The 17,781-nt window shown below is 35.9% G+C and overlaps 1 protein-coding gene across 5 annotated transcripts in view; it reads right to left on the reverse strand.

Annotated features, from left to right (window-relative positions):
- Nucleotides 1-17,781, reverse strand: part of RAD51B (RAD51 paralog B) — a 692,465-nt gene that overhangs the window by 651,771 nt on the left and 22,913 nt on the right. The window lies entirely within an intron of this gene.

Consider the following 17,781-nt stretch of genomic DNA (forward strand, 5'->3'; position numbering starts at 1 on the left):
ATGAATCAGAAAAGAAGTTTATGTGTCTGTGTGTGTGTGTGTGTCTGTGCAGAAGAGAGATAAAGCAAATAAAACAAAATTCAATAATTACTGAATCTAGGTGATTCATACTTTGAAGTGTATATTTTAAAATTTTAGTTGGTGGAAAGCTATTTTGAGATTATAAAATTCAAAAACAAGAGGATATAGATGGAAAAGAATAGGATGTTAATCACAGGCATATTTGAGTCCAACAGGAAGCAGTTAACAAAAATTAATTTGAAAATATTAAAAATATCCCCTTTAACATGCTATTTGTCATACTGGCTGTGGCATCCAAATTTTAAGAACCAGAACACTATCCCTTTTGTGAGGATAACACTAATGAACAATTTTTCACAATAGGAAGAAGGGAAAAGAAGAGGAGGAAAGGAGAGAAGAAAATCTCAGGTAGAGATGAACAGAAGTCCAAGCTAAGACTGAGACACACGAGATCTGAAGAAACTGTCTCAGATATACTATGAAGCAGGAAGAAATAAGAAGGGATGACCCAGGAGTCTAAATCATGGAGGCCAATGGTTCTCAAACATGAGTGAACATTAGAATCACCTGGCAAGCTCATTGACCAGCATTTCTGGTTAACAATAGGTCTGAAATAGGGCCTGAAAATTTACATTTCTAGTAAGTTGACACTGATGCTGCTCTACATTTGAGAACTACTGTTTTTGGAATTTAGAATAAGGGTAAACTTCATTTATCAAAGCTTAACATTAAAAAAAACAAAGGCTCACAAGCTAGAAACCATGTGCTGATTTATAATCTCTAAAACAATGATATAGACTTTTAGGATAAATAATTGCTGCTAGCAATAACAGTGTGCCAGATCATGAGTGATCAGTGAGAACTCCGAAGTTCTTTGATTACATACTCCAACAAACAAACCAAAAAAAAATAAAAATTTTAGTATGAACCTCCAATATATGCATATGTATTATATATATATTAATTTACTAATACATTCTATGCAGTATAAAACCACATGAAATAGGGATTAAAAAATAAAGATTACAAGCATTTAAAAATAGTTTCGTATCTTGTTTTAATTCTAAAATACAATACAAATCAATAGTTTCATAACATATATTAGTTGTATAGATCTTTTCACTCTCATAAAAACTTATTAGCACTTTTAGTGGAGCAAAGATAATAATGAAAATAAATGAAACTATGTATGCTGTTTTTTCAATATTGATTTAAATATTTTGTAATTCAGTAACTGAAATGTCAGTTCCTAAGTTTTGCTTATTTCAGTGCTTAATTGCAATGGCTCTACAGTTGAGAAGGTGATAATTGCAAAACTGCAAGGATTGAAATTAAAGAAATACATGATTTGTTGTACTTAGGAAATCATTATTTTTTAATACCTTTTCCAATTATCAAGTTTTTGTTGAACTCTGACTAATAAATTTCCATCTTCCCTCATATCAACTAATTATTCTTTTTTTTTTTTTTTAAACAGAGAACAGGAGTATTTATTTATTTATTTTTGCTGTGTTGGGTCTTCGTTTCTGTGTGAGGGCTTTCTCTAGTTGTGGCAAGCGGGGGCCACTCTTCATCGCGGTGCACGGGCCTCTCACTATCGCGGCCTCTCTTGTTGTGAAGCACAGGCTCCAGACGTGCAGGCTCAGTAGTTGTGGCTCACGGGCCTAGTTGCTCCGCAGCATGTGGGATCTTCCCAGACCAGGGCTCGAACCCGTGTCCCCTGCATTAGCAGGCAGATTCTCAACCACTGCGCCACCAGGGAAGCCCCTCAACTAATTATTCTTGTAAACTAATCAAAATATATTGACTTTTAACATTTTTAATAATTAGTTTCACAATCAAAGGAAACTATTTGGAAGATTTCTTAACAGTATAGAAAATATTGTTAAAGTTTTTTAAAGTGTGCAGATAGTAAAGTTTTCACAAGATACACATCTTTGATGACAAAAATCACATGATAAAAGAAACATTTCCAAGCAATGATTTGAAAAACACTCTGTATTTTGATCTCTGTCTTTTAAGAAGCAGTTACTTTCGCACTCATTGTAAAAATATCCTTTACTTTGAAGGGATGGAGTAAGAGTGTTCCATTGGTTGCTTGCTTGCTTGATTTTCAATCTGCTAGGTGGCATATTATATAGCCACTTGTTATACAAAAAGTGTCAGCAAATTTGACATATCTTGTCCTTTCATTTTAAAAAAGTTTCACTCAAAAATAAAAGTTTCACCCATCTTTAAATTCAACTCTTTTACAATCTTTGCTGTGAGATAACCAAAGAAGCTCTTGTGATTCAAATGACTTTCATGGTCACTCTTCGTCTCATTACAGACTATACTACAAAGAGTCAATACTTTACCAGTCAGGTTCTTATAAAAATTGTACCATCCTGAAGCACTCTTCACACATCTGACATCAGCTTCTGTGTTGCTATAGACTGCCTAAGGATGATGTAACCGAAAAATTCAGAGTTTTACAGAGAACATTCGTATACCCACCACCTAGACTCTGCAACTGCCATTTTATTGTTACTATACTATATAGTACAGTATACTACTACACTATACTATCCATCAATCCATCCTTCTATCCATTCATCAATCCATCTTAGATGTTTTTAAATGCATTTCAAAGTAAGTCAAAGACATAAATATACTTTCCCCTAACAGTTCAGTGTGTATATAATTAACCTGAGTTTAATGTGTATTATTTTTTTCCTTTTAAGGTAAATTTTACACACAATGAAATGCCCAAATCTTGAGTGTATCATTTGATGAGTTCCAGCAAATGTATATACATATGCAATCTAAACCCCTGTCAAAATCAGAACATTAACATTACTACCAGGAAATTCCCTCATAAACATTGCTTTATATTCAAGAAGTCATTTATTTTTGAGAATATATCTTCCTTGACACATCTTTACTTTTGTGGCCCCAAAATAATTTAGTTCATGTATTTCATTACTGAAACAGAATCTAGCTTATTAATACGATAATCTGGGCCCTGTTAGAAACTTCTGTACTTTTATTATATACCATCTTTCCACAATGAATAACTTGTTTTAATTCTTGATGCTTATCATCAGCAATGATTTCCATCTGAAAGTATTTATTCACAAAAGAATCCACTTAAGTTGTTGCCATGTTGTTTCCTATGTCTTATTTCATCCACTTTACTGTAACAGGACAGGAAGAACAAGAGTGTCCCTGACAGTATTAACAATGTATTGCATTTGGCCTTTTGCTCTTCAGAAAACCCAAAAGAGGCTTTTAAATACCTATCATTAATTTTAGTGAAATTTTTCTAGATATTGAATATGTATCACATGACTTTAAAAGTCACTGAAAAACCTGTGGAGGTTCGTCTTCCTGTGATGTGTTTCTTAACTATGATGGCTTCCTACTATCATTTGCCAGTATTTCAAGGAACAAAATAACAGAGGAAGTTTCACTGTTAACAATAATGGATACAATTCCATATATCAAACTGTTTTCTTTATAATTTCAAATTTTTTGGATGTCTTCACAGATGAGATTAGACTGTCACTGATTTTTACTTCATTAATTGTAGGAGAGTCATCAGCTCTGACTTTTATGTACACGTGGTCCACTTCTGCTCACATTATTAGTATTGCCTTCAATACATAGTTTCTTTGCAGGAATCTTTTTATGTCATTTGTCTGCTTTGTGAGGTATGATTTAGTTAAATCAATAAATCCACCTAACTAGGTACATGCAGAACTATAATTCACCCCAATATGTTGAAAATAAAGATACAATCAAGGTGCCCCTGTCAACCTTCTGTATCCTTTCCTCATGGACTATACCTGACACATGACAGTCGAACATACAGACCAAGTAAGGATGCCAGTGTCAATCCACTTATTAAATATCAATAAAGGTTTATTTCATGTTTTAAACTGAAATACCAATAAAAGTTCTAATATCTTTTTCCCACAACCCAATGGACCATCTTACATACTGTCCTTTGGAGACTGGTAGTTTTGAAGAGCCCAAAACACTTTTCATGGACCTTTTATCATCATCAAGGACAACATGGATAAAATTAATCACCAGACATCAGAGCAAAGGAAACTTCTATCAATAATAGTTGAAAGGGGATCTTGAAAATGAGAAATGATGACTCTTCAGAGTGCTAACTAACGGAGGAACAAAGGACTTCCTTTCTATACATAGTACCTACATGCCCGGTTTTAGATATGTTCTAAGATTTAATGAGCTTAAACCCATGAGATGCTTTGTGATTTTTAGTGGAAAGGTGAAACAAGCCCTCAATTTAAAAACATTTTTTAAGATGTTATATATGAATATATTCAGTAAAGTATCAAATACCATGATACTGTAAGGTGTTATCTTATTATTCCATCTTCAAAGAAAACATGTAAAAAAAAATCTGAAGTTAAACAAGTGCAACTGGTATTTTACCTGCATCATTATTTTTTTTTAACATCTTTATTGGGGTATAATTGCTTTATAATGGTGTGTTAGTTTCTGCTTTATAACAAAGTGAATCAGTTATACATATACATATGTTTCCATATTTCCTCCCCTCTGCGTCTCCCTCCCACCCTCTCTATCCCACCCCTCCAGGCGGTCACAAAGCACCGAGCTGATCTCCCTGTGCTACGCAGCTGCTTCCCACTAGCTATCTACCTTACATTTGGTAGTGTATATATGTCCATGCCTCTCTCTCGCTTTGCATCATTATTTTTATGTACTGATTCAGTACAGTCTTGAGAAAAGTAGAATATCACATGAATAACATAAGATTTCTGGGTTCATTTGGCTTCTGTATGCTTGCTTTACTTTGCATTCGAATTTGGATATTAACATTTTCTTTAAACTATAATAACTAATTTCTAATTCTTTAGCAATCTCAGATCCTTTTCATATATTTTTCCTCTCTTTCTAACCTCAAAAAAATATGTTATATGCAATTTTTATGGGCTGGCTGGAGTTAAATTTCATTATTTTTTCAGGTTTACTTAGTGGGTTAAAACATTTCAACATTAATAATTTTTAGCTTCAGATAGTTTAGCTCTGACTTCTAGCAGCCAAACCACAAAATTTCAAATTGTGTTCAGTTCCCAGGTTCAGCTCCAATGGTGGTTAGAAAGAGAGAACATGCCAAACCAGAACAATCTAAGTGATTTGCTTCTTGGAAACTCAGAGTGAATACAGCATTTACACACGGAAGACACCAGTAAAATACAATTAGCTTCATATAGTTAGAGTCTGAGTTTCAACAATCCTGCATGAGAAATGTAAAAGAACAGAAAGAAAACAACCGGTAGTGAAGATCACTAGAATATCAACAAGGAAGCAAATATTAGCAATTGCTTTAAAGGGGGAAGAGAATTATTACCAAGAAAAGAAAGTCTAATTATATTAAAGTGAAAATGAAGCCTAGTCATTTTAGTCTTAAAAAAGATTCACTGGTAGAGATGAATGTGAAACCTGGACCTATTGGGGCCTAAAATCTTACCTAGTAACTCTTCCGCACATTCAAAATAGGGGCATGAGGATGGGGCAATCCACCAAGCCAATACTTTGCAGAGAAAATTTAAGGACTGACTGGTTCTGATCTGAGAAAAGAGCATGTGGAAACGTCACAGCACCTTTTTTTTTTTTTTTTTGCGGTACGCGGGCCTCTCACTGTTGTGGCCTCTCTCATTGCAGAGCACAGGCTCCAGACGCGCAGGCTCAGCGGCCATGGTTCACGGGCCCAGCCGCTCCGTGGCATGTGGGATCCTCCCGGACCGGGGCACAAACCCGTGTCCCCTGCATTGGCAGGCGGACTCTCAACCACTGCGCCACCAGGGAAGCCCATAGCATCTTTTTAATGACCCCCTTCCCCCAGCATCTAACTACCCGTCTCCATGTGCTCTACTATTATGTATAAATACGATTAGGTCTTCAGACCTACAGAATTCTTTTTAAGAGTCACTCTCTGAATCCTAAAACAAACAAACAAAGAAACAAAAAGCAAACAATATCAGAAAGGTTGGGTAGCTCTTTGCCTTGTGAAAGAAATCTTGATTTTAAATTACTTTATATCAACAGTGGAAGATTTCATATCTTAAATTTTCTCCACCACTCCCTCTTACTCAATACTGACAACTGCTGTTTTTAAAGTAAATGGGAAGGGAAGGAGAAAAAGGGGGGAGAACAGAACAGAAAAAAAGCAAGAGGACATGGAAATGACAAGTACCACAAGCTACACAGTAAAAAAAAAAAAAAATCAAACTGTCAAGAGATATAATAATTTATTTAACAATCATATAATATGTGCCATATAAAAGACTTTATGAAACCTTTATGGAGAAAGATGTTCATTTCTTAATCAGGAAATGAATGAAGAATTAGGAACAATGATTCAATCAACCGCGTATGCTAAACTCCTGTACTAGGACAAAGGCCTAGTTGTCCTGGCTTTCAAAACACTGGGCAGCATAAACAAATCCCATCAGCAGATCAAGGAACGCTGATTAGAAATCTCTCCTAGTTTTCCTACTGCTGTTGCTGCACGTGGAGCAGACCAGAATCTGACTGCAGCTTGAAGGAGATGAGACCCACCCTGGCCAACCTGCAGACCCATGAGCAAGAAAAATTACTGTTTGCTGATGTTGTAAGCAGACTTGAGCAGCCAAAATTGACTGATAAAGCATTTATGTTTCACTGTTGATACATTTCTATGTATGCCAAGGCCCTTGTGGACACTTGAATTTACAAGGCCTGACTTATTGTCTCCTGTGATCTTTAGACCACAGCCCACCCTGCCAACTAAAAAGAAGCAGAACTGAAATATTTACCTGTTCTGAGGAAAAGTTAGGAAGCCGAAACAGGACTCTGGCGTCCTGCCTCTACCTTTTTGGGACAGTAGGATGGTCACTTCCAAAGCAAACTGCCCTACTCAAGGAGGACACCTGGTCTCCTTAAATCATGAACAAAGCATAGAAATGACTCAGGAAACACAAATAATGTAGACACGTGCTACATTGTTTCTCATTATTTACAGCAAGGATCTGGGTATAATCATTACTCTTAAATGTTGTAAAGATTTGTCAGTGCTTCACAGGTTTACCCTTCCAGAGGTACTCTCCAAACAAGACATGCAGATGCTACGTCTCTTTTTGCTGACATGAGTTTGGACCAGTACTCTAGTCCTGTGATCTCTGGATTACAGTATGAAAATACCTTTTTTTTTTTTTTTTTGCAGTACGCGGGCCTCTCACTGTTGTGGCCTCTCCCGTTGCGGAGCACAGGCTCCGGACGCGCAGGCTCAGCGGCCATGGCTCACGGGCCCAGCCGCTGCACAGCATGTGGGATCCTCCCGGACCGGGGAACGAACCCGCGTCCCCTGCATCGGCAGGCGGACTCTCAACCACTGCGCCACCAGGGAAGCCCTGAAAATACCTTTTTTAATGATCCCTTTAAATACAAACTTTAATTTTACCTAATCACATCAGCATCTTTGTCATGCACTCTCAGCAGGGATGATAGTGACCCCAAAGGCAAAACTTGGTTTTAATTGGGGAAGGAGGGATTTTACTCTTTTCCCATATAAAGCACAGAACTACATGCAGTACATAAACAGATATACAGTGTATCTACGGTATTAAAATCTCGTGGGGGGCGGGGGTTTATTAGGGGAAAAAATGTCTAAAAAGCTCCTTAGGGGGTGATAATGAAAAAAAAATTGAGAAACACTGATCTGATCTGCATTACCTCATGTGAGAAGGCTACCATTACACGGTCTGATCTCCACATAATGCAAACATTTAAAGTTTAAACTTCAAACATATCTTTACTACCAATACTGTTATAATAGATGCAGAATTATCTGCTTATATATTCCATAAGTGAGGAATCTGATGTTCCCTGGGAATGAGACAAAGCCCTGTAGCTCGCTTCCATTAGTGATTCAGCAGAGCTGGTTTCTCTTTGATTTCTCCTCTGCTGCTTTGCCTTTGGCATGAGTAGCACTTCTCTAATTCCACTTTTAATCTTGGTGCTGTAACTGAACATACACAGATTCAGTGCAGTTCACATAAATCAAAACTGATGATAAATAAATTAGGGTGTTTTGAAGTCAGAGTCAGGAAAGAGCAGCTATAAAAGTGACAGCAGAATGTTTCCAGATTTATTCTTACTCCCTCAAGTCATCTCCAGGCCTAGTCTAAGTTTACTCAGCTAGATGCCTTACCTCTTACCTTCAACAGATCTAACTTCTATCTGATATCCAGGACTCCAGGTTTGAACTTTTCACCAGAAACAAATATCGTGCAATGCAATTTGGTTAGACATCTCCACTGAGACCATGTAACAAATGACCACAAACCTAGCAGCTTTAAAACAATACCTGTTTATTATCTCACAGTTCTGTAGGTCAGTGAGCCACTTTGGAGGCATCTCCTCCAGCTCTAGTCAAGTTTTCAGATAATGGCAGCCTCAGCCAATATCTTAACTGTAATCTCATGAGAGACCAGAACCAAATACAGCCAGCTAAGCTGCTTCTGAATTCCTGACTCACAGAAACTGTGTGAGATAATAAGCAAGCATTTATTGATGTTTCTAGCCACAAAGTTTTGGAATGATTTGTTAAACAGCAGTATGTAACCACAATTATATAAATAAATATGTAGATATAGATATATAAAATCAGAGATATTCAACTTTAAAACTTGTAAGAAAAACTCCTAAAATAAAAGAATCATTGATGTTTATTAATAAAAAATCAATTAAGTAGAAAAATCATATTCCTTAAATGTACTATATTGATAATTTGAAAAAACAAATGGCATACAAATGAAAATAAATATTGTACCATGAAAGAGCAATGACATTAAAAGTTCCTAGTTTGGCTTATTCAAAGACCAAAGAGGAGAGTGTAGGAGAGACAGCAAGAACCAAAACATTATAGCAAACAAGTACTAAAGAACTGCTAAAAAATAAATAAATGAAAACAAATTCATTCATTCAATTAATACTTATTATGTATCTTCTACCTGTGCTAATACTGTGGATGTAATAATAAAAGGAATAAGACAATCCCTGCCCACTTGGAATTTATTCTCCAATGAGAAAGACATACATTAACTAATCACACAAACAGTAAACCTGTAACGGTGACAAGTGCTACACAGAAGAACCATAGTACATGGTTCAGTTCTCCAGGAATACACAATTCTAAATATGTTAATTTAAACATAATTAAATAGGCTCAAAATATACAAAATAATAAAACTACAAGTAAATTTGTTAACAATATAATGGAGTATTTTAATAACCCTCTCTGAATTAGTATCAGGTCAGGTTGAGAAAAACAAAATCAGCAAAGATAAAGAAGAGTTGAACAACCCAAATTACAAGCTTAATTTAATGGCCATAGGCAGAACACACAATCATTAGAGAATAATCATTCTTCTCATGCACACACGGGACACTTACAAAAGTTGATCACATATTAATCAAAACAAGTTTCAGGGACTTCCCTGGTGGCACAGTGGTTAAGACTCCATGCTCCCAATGCAGGGGGCCTAGGTTTGATCCCTGGTCAGGGAACTAGATCCTACATTGCATGCCACAACTAAGAGTGCATATGCTGCAACATATGCCGGCGAGCTGCAACTAAGGAGCCCCTGAGCCACAACTAAGGAGGCTGTCTGCCGCAACTAAGGAGCCTGCCTGCTGCAACTAAGACCTGGCACTACCAATAGCGCCAATACATATTTATTTACCAAAATAAATAAATAAATATTTAAAAACAACAACAACAAGAAGTCTCAGAAAATTTCTGAGACTCAATATCACACAAAATTCTCTGACCAAAATGCAATTAGGTTAACAATCTAATTAAAATGTGAAAGGTAGGGCTTCCCTGGTGGCGCAGTGATTGAGAGTCCGCCTGCCGATGCAGGGGACGCGGGTTCGTGCCCTGGTCCAGGAAGATCCCACATGCTGCGGAGCGGCTGGGCCCATAGGCCATGGCAGCTGAGCCTGCGCGTCCGGAGTCTGTGCTCCGCAACGGGAGAGGCCACAACAGTGAGAGGCCAGCGTACCGCAAAAAACAAAAACCAAACAAAAAAATGTGAAAGGTAAATTTTTAATTAAATAATTTAGATATTCAAACATTCCCAAAAAACATAAGTTAAAGAAGTAATCATAATGGAAATTTTTAAATACTATTAGAACTAAATAAAAATAAAATACTTTATCACCAAAAAGAATGCAGGAAGAAAAATTCGTAGCCTTACAAGCTCAGAGTAAAAAGAAGAACAACTGAAAATTAATTAATTAAATGTGTAATTTAAAAAGTTGGGGGGTGGTGATAAGAATCCCAGAATAAACACAATTAGATAGAGGGAGATAATAAGAAAATAACAAAAGTCATTGAGGTAGAAGACAAAGAAAACCAACAAAGAACCAAAACAAAAAGCACAGTTCTTTGAAAAGACTATAAAATACTTAAACCTTTGACCAGATCTTTTTAAAAGGAAGGGAAAGAGAAGACAAAGTTAATAATATTAGGAATGAAAAGGGTGGGTAGAACCACATATAAAACCAGATTTAAAGACAAGGAGAATACAGTGAAAACTTTTATGACAATAAATTTTCAAACTTAAAGAAAATGGGCAAATTCCTAAATATATCATTCACCAAAACTACTTAGAAAGAAATAAAAAACCTGAATAGCCCTTTAATCATTAAAAAATTTATTTAATTGTTTCAATTTTCCCACAAGGAAAGTACCAAGATCAGACAATTTTTCAGGCAAGTTCTACCAAATTTTCAAGAAACAATTCCCATCTTATGCAAACAATTACAGAATATAAAAAAAGATTCACTTTACCAATTAATTCAAAATAGATCACACAAAAATTAACTCAAAATAGATCACAGACTAAATGTAAAGCCTAAATATAAAACTCTAGAAGAAAACATAGCAAAAACTTGTGTCCTTGGCTAGACAAAAAGTTCATAGAGGTGACACAAAAGTACAGTCTTTAAAATAAAAACCTGATAGATTAGACTACAAAATTAAAAACTTCACAAGTTACCATTAAGAAAATGAGGAGAGACGCCACAGATAGGAAGAAAATAACTTCAAATTATATATCTGATAAAGGACTTGTATCCAGAATATAAAAGAACTCACAACTCAATAACAAGAAAACAAACAATTAAAAAATAGGCAAAAGATTTGAACAGATATTTCATTTAAAAAAAACATAGAAATGGCTAATAAGTACATGAATACGTGTTCATATCATTAGTCATTAGGAAAACACAAATTAAAACCACAATTAGGAAAACACAAATTAAAACCAAGTCATTAGGAAAACACAAATTAAAATTAACAGCCACAGTGTTCTAACACTCACTAGAACAGCTAAAATCAAAAAGATAAACAATACTAAGTGTTGCTGAGGATGTGGAAAAACAAACCATCATGAATTGCTGGTGAGAGTGTAAAATGTCACAACCACTTTGGAAAGCAGCCTGGCAGTTTCTTAGAAAGCTAAACATGCACCTAGCGTATGATCTAGCCATTCCACTCCTAGGAATCTATGCAAGAGAGGTAAAAAACCTATGCCCACACAAAGACATGTTTGTGAATTTTCATAATAGCATTATTCCTGATAGATAAAAACTGTAAACAATCCAAGTACCAATCAACTGACAGTTGGATAAACAAAATGTGTTACAGCCATACCATGGAATACTATTAATACTACTCAACAATTAATAAGAACAAACTGCTAATACATGTTACAAAATGAATGAACTTCAAAAACATCATTCTAGGTGAAAAACACCAAACACAAAAGCGACATATTATTTGATTCCATTTATATGAAATGTTTAGAAAAGGCAAATATGTAGACAAAACGTAGATCAGTGGATGCCTAGGGCTGAGGATTGGAGTGAGGATTAACTATAATCGGGCATGAGGGAATGTTTTAGGATGATGGGACACGTTGTAAACCTGGATTGTGATGATTTACTATGAATTCACTAATATAATCGAATTACAGTTACAGAGGTTGAATTTTAGAGTATTTAAATTGTACCTTAATAAAATTATTTTTGAGCAGAAGCAAGAAGAACTACAATTCTGCAGCCTGTGGAATGAAAACCACATTCACAGAAAGACAGACAAAATGAAAAAGCAGAGGACTTTGTACCAGATGAAGGAACAAGATAAAACGCCAGAAAAACAACTAAATGAAGAGGAGATAGGCGACCTTCCAGAAAAAGAATTCAGAATAATGATAGTGAAGATGATCCAAGATCTCGGAGAAAGAACGGAGGCAGGGGTTCCCTGCTGGCACAGTGGTTAAGAATCTGCCTGCCAATGCAGGGGACACAGGTTCGAGCCCTGGTCCGGGAAGATCCCACATGCCACGGAGCAACTAAGCCTATGCGCCACAACTACTAAGCCTGCGCTCTGGAACCCACGAGCCACAACTACTGAAGCCCGCGTGCCTAGAGCCTGTGCTCTGCAACAAGAGAAGCCACTGCAATGAGAAGCCTGCACACCTCAATGAACAGTAGCCCCCACTCACAGGAACTAGAGAAAGCCTGCACACAGCAACAAAGACCCAACAGAGACAAAAATAAATAAACTAAATAAAATAACTTAAAAAAAAAAGAATGGAGGTAAAGATTGAGAAGATGCAAGAAATGTTTACCAGAAACCTAAAAGAATTAAAGGACAAACAAACAGAGATGAACAATACAATAACTGAAATGAAAAATATACTAGAAGGAATCAATAGCAGAATAACGGAGGGAGAAGAACAGATAAGCGACCTGGAAGACAGAATGGTGGAATTCACTGCCACAGAACAGAATAAAGAAAAAAGAATGGAAAGAAATGAAGACAGCCTAAGAGACCTCTGGGACATTAAATGCAACAACATTTGCATTATAGGGGTCCCAGAAGGAGAAGAGACAGAGAAAGGACCCGAGAAACTATTTGAAGAGATTAGAGTCAAAAATTTCCCTAACATGGGAAAGGAAATAGCCACCCAAGTCCAGGAAGCACAGAGAGCCCCAGGCAGGATAAACCCAAGGAGAAACACGCCGAGACACATAGTAATCAAATTGGCAAATATTAAAGACAAAGAAAAAATATTGAAAGGGAAAAACAACAAATAACACACAAAGGAACTCCCACAAGGTTAACAGTTGATTTCTCAGCAGAAACTCTACAAGCCAGAAGGGAGTAGCACGATATATTTAAAGTGATGAAAGGGAAGAAACTGCAATCAAGATTACTCTACCTGGCAAGGATCTCATTCAGATTCGATGGAGAAATCAAAAGCTTTACAGATAAGCAAAAGCTAAGAGAATTCAGCACCACCAAACCAGCTCTACAACAAATGCTAAAGGAACTTCTCTATGTGGGAAACACAAGACAAAAAAAGGACCTACAAAAACAAAAAAAAACAATTAAGAAAATGGTCATAGGAACATATATATCGATAATTACCTTAAACGTGAACGGATTAAATGCTCCAACCAAAAGACACAGGCTCACTAAATGGATACAAAAAAACAAGACCCATATATATGCTGTCTACAAGAGACCCACTTCAGACCTAGGGACACATACAGACTGAAAGTAAGGGGATGGAAAAAGATATTCCATGCAAATGGAAATCAAAAGAAAGCAGGAATAGCAATACTCATATCAGATAAAATAGACTTTAAAATAAAGAATGTTACAAGAGACAAGGAAGGACATGACATAATGATCAAGGGATCAATCTGAGAAGAGGATATAACAATTATAAATATATATGCACCCAACATTGGAAGGAACTCAATACATACGGCAACTGCTAACATCTATAAAAGAGAAAATTGACAGTAACACAACAATAGTGGGGGACTTTAACACCTCACTTACACCAATGGACAGATCATCCAAACAGAAAATTAATAAGGAAACACAATCTTTAAATGATACAATAGACCAGATAGATTTAATTGATTTTCTTTATTTTTATGGAGGATTTTCATTTATTAAACATTTGTTAAAGTATAACATACAACATACAGAAAGTGCAAAAATCATAATAGAGTTAAATAAATTTTCACAAACTGAACCCAGTCAACTCACATCAAGAGAATGTCACTGATTTCTTCTATTAACGACCACTCTCTCCTCTAATAACCATTATCCTGACGAATATGAAGTATTTTTTTCAGATTTTATTTTCTTTTATTTTTTTTTGATTCCCAAAGTAAAGACATTGATAAAGCAAATACAATCTGCAATAATAAATACATCTATAAATACATCTACAAATACATTAAATTATTGTATAATTTAGACTGTAAATATGGTCTATTTTTACTGCTTTCCCATAGAATACATTTGATCACACTTTTTTTATACAGCAGGTTCTTATTAGTCATCCATTTTATACACATCAGTGTATACATGTCAATCCCAATCGCCCAATTCATCACACCACCACCACCACCCCACACCGCTTTCCCCCGCTTGGTGTCCATACGTTTGTTCCCTACATCTGTGTCTCTATTTCTGCCCTGCAAGCCAGTTCATCTGTACCATTTTTCTAGGTTCCACATATATGTGTTAATATACGATATTTGTTTTTCGCTTTCTGACTTACTTCACTCTGTATGAGTCTCTAGATCCATCCATGTCTCTACAAATGACCCAATTTTGTTCCTTTTTATGGCTGAGTAATATTCCATTGTATATATGTACCATATCTCCTTTACCCATTCAGCTGTCAATGGGCATTTAGGTTGCCTCCATGACCTGGCTATTGTAAATAGTGCTGCAATGAACATTGTGGAGCATGTGTCTTTTTGAATTGTGGTTTTCTCTGGGTATATGACCAGTAGTGGGATTGCTGGATCATATGGTAATTCTATTTTTACTTTTTTAAGGACCCTCCATACTGTTCTCCATAGTGGCTGTATCAGTTTACATTCCCACCAACAGTGCAAGAGGGTTCCCTTTTCTCCACGCCCTCTCCAGCATTTGTTGTTTGTAGATTTTCTGATGATGCCCATTCTAAACGGTGTGAGGTGATACTTCATTGTAGTTTTGTTTTGCATTTCTCTAAAGATTAGTGATGTTGAGCAGCTTTTCATGTGCTTCTTGGCCATCTGTATGTCTTCTTTGGAGAAATGTCTATTTACGTCTTCTGCCCATTTTTGGATTGGGTTGTTTGTTTTTTACTATCAAGCTGCATGAGCTGTTTATATTATTTTGGAGATTAATCCTTTGTCTGTTGATTTGTTTGCAAATATTTTCTCCCATTCTGAGGGTTGTCTTTTCGTCTTGTTCATGGTTTCCTTTGCTATGCAAAAGCTTTTAAGTTTCATTAGGTCTCATTTGTTTATTTTTGTTTTTATTTCCATTACTCTAGGGGGTGGATCAAAAAAGATCTTGCTGTGATTTATGTCAAAGAGTGTTCTTCCTGTGTTTTCCTCTAAGAGTTTTACAGTGTCCGGTCTTACATTTAGGTCTCTAGTCCATTTTGAGTTTCTTTTTGTGTATGGTGTTAGGGAGTGTTCTAATTTCATTCTTTTACATGTAGCTGTCCACTTTTCCCAGCACCACTTATTGAAGAGACTGCCTTTTCTCCATTGTATATTCTTGCCTGCTTTATCATACATAAGTTGACCATAGGTGTGTGGGTTTAACTCTGGGCTTTCTATCTTGTTCCATTGATCTATGTTTCTGTTTTTGTGACAGTACCATATTGTCTTGATTACTGTACCTACGTAGTATAGTCTGAAGTCAGGGAGTCTGATTCCTCCAGCTCCGTTTTTTTCCCTCAAGACTACTTTGGCTATTCGGAGTCTTTTGTGTCTCCATACAGATTTTAAGATTTTTTTCTACTTCCATAAAAATTGCCACTGGTAATTTGATAGGGATTGCATCGAATCTGTAGACTGCTTTCAGTAGTCTAGTCATTTTCACAATATTGTTTTTTCCAACCAAGAACATGGTATCTCTCTCCATCTGTTGGTATCATCTTTCATTTCTTTCATCAGTGTCTTATAGTTTTCTGAGTACAGGTCTTTTGTCTCCCTAGGTAGATGTATTCCTAGGCATTTTATTCTTTTTGTTGCAATGGTAAATGGGAGTGTTTCCTTAATTTCTCTTTCAGATTTTTCATCATTAGTGTATAGGAATGTAAGAGATTTCTGTGCATTAATTTTGTATCTTGAAACTTTACCAAATTCATTGATGAGCTATAGTAGTTTTCTGGTGGCATCTTTAGGATTTTCTATGTATAGTATCATGTCATCTGCCAACAGTGACAGTTTAACTTCTTCTTTTCCAATTTGTATTCCTTTTATTTATTTTTCTTCTCTGATTGCCGAGGCTTGGACTTCCAAAACTATGTTGAATAATAGTGGTGAGAGTGGACATCCTTGTCTTGTTCCTGATCTTAGAGGAAATGCTTTCAATTATTCACCATTAAGAATGATGTTTGCTGTGGGTTTGTCTTATATGGCCTTTATTATGTTGAGGTAGGTTCCCTCAATGCCCACTTTCTGGAGAGTTTTTAATCATAAATGGGTGTTGAATTTTGTGGACAGCTTTTTCTGCATCCATTGAGATGATCATATGGTTTTTATTCTTCAATTTGCTGATATGGTGTATCACATTGATTGATTTGTGTATACTGAAGAATCCTTGCATCCCTGGGATAAATCCCACTTGATCATGGTGTATGATCCTTTTAATGTGTTGTTGGATTCTGTTTGCAGGTATTTTGTTGAGGATTTTTGCATCTATATTCATCAATGTATTGGTCTGTAATTTTCTTTTTTTGTAGTATCTTTGTCTGGTTTTGGTATCAGAGTAACTGTGGCCTCATACAATGAGTTTGGGAGTATTCCTTCCTCCGTAATTTTTTGGAAGCGTTTGAGAAGGATGGGTGTCAGCTCTTCTCTAAATGGTTGATAGAATTCACCTGTGAAGCCATCTGGTCCTGGACTTTTGTTTGTTGGAAGATTTTAAATCACAGTTTCAATTTCATTACTTGTGATTGGTCTGTTCATATTTTATATTTCGTCCTGGTTCAGTCTTGGAGGTTATACCTTTCTAAGAATTTGTCCATTTCTTCCAGGTTGTCCATTTTATTGGCATAGAGTTGCTTGTCGTAGTCTCTTAGGATGCTTTGTATTTCTGCAGTGTCTGTTGTAACTTCTCCTTTTTCATTTCTAATTCTATTGATTTGAGTCCTCTCCCTCTTTTTCTTGATGAGTCTGGCTAATGGTTCATCAATTTTGCTTATCTTCTAAAAGACAAGCAGCTTTTAGTTTTCTTGAACTAAAAGAACCAGCTTTTAGTTTTATTGATGTTTGCTATTGTTTTCTTTGTTTCTATTTCAGTTATTTCTGCTCTGATCTTTATGATTTCTTTCCTTCCACTAACTTTGGGTTTTGTTTGTTCTTCTTTACCTAGTTCCTTTAGGTGTAAGGTTAGAATATTTATTTGAGATTTTTCTTGTTTCTTGAGGTTATTTTTCTTGTTTCTTGAGGTTTCTTGAGGCTATGCTTGTATAGCTATAAACTTCCCTCTTAGAACTGCTTTTGCTGTACCTCATAGGTTTGGGATTGTCTAGTTTTCATTGTCATTTGTCTCTAGGTATTTTTTGATTTCCTCTTTGATTTCTTCAGTGATCTCTTGGTTATTTAGTAACGTAGTATTTAGCCTCCATGTGTTTGTGT

The sequence above is a fragment of the Pseudorca crassidens genome, chromosome 1, assembly GCF_039906515.1.
Source record: "Pseudorca crassidens isolate mPseCra1 chromosome 1, mPseCra1.hap1, whole genome shotgun sequence".
Taxonomy (NCBI): Eukaryota; Metazoa; Chordata; class Mammalia; order Artiodactyla; family Delphinidae; genus Pseudorca; species Pseudorca crassidens.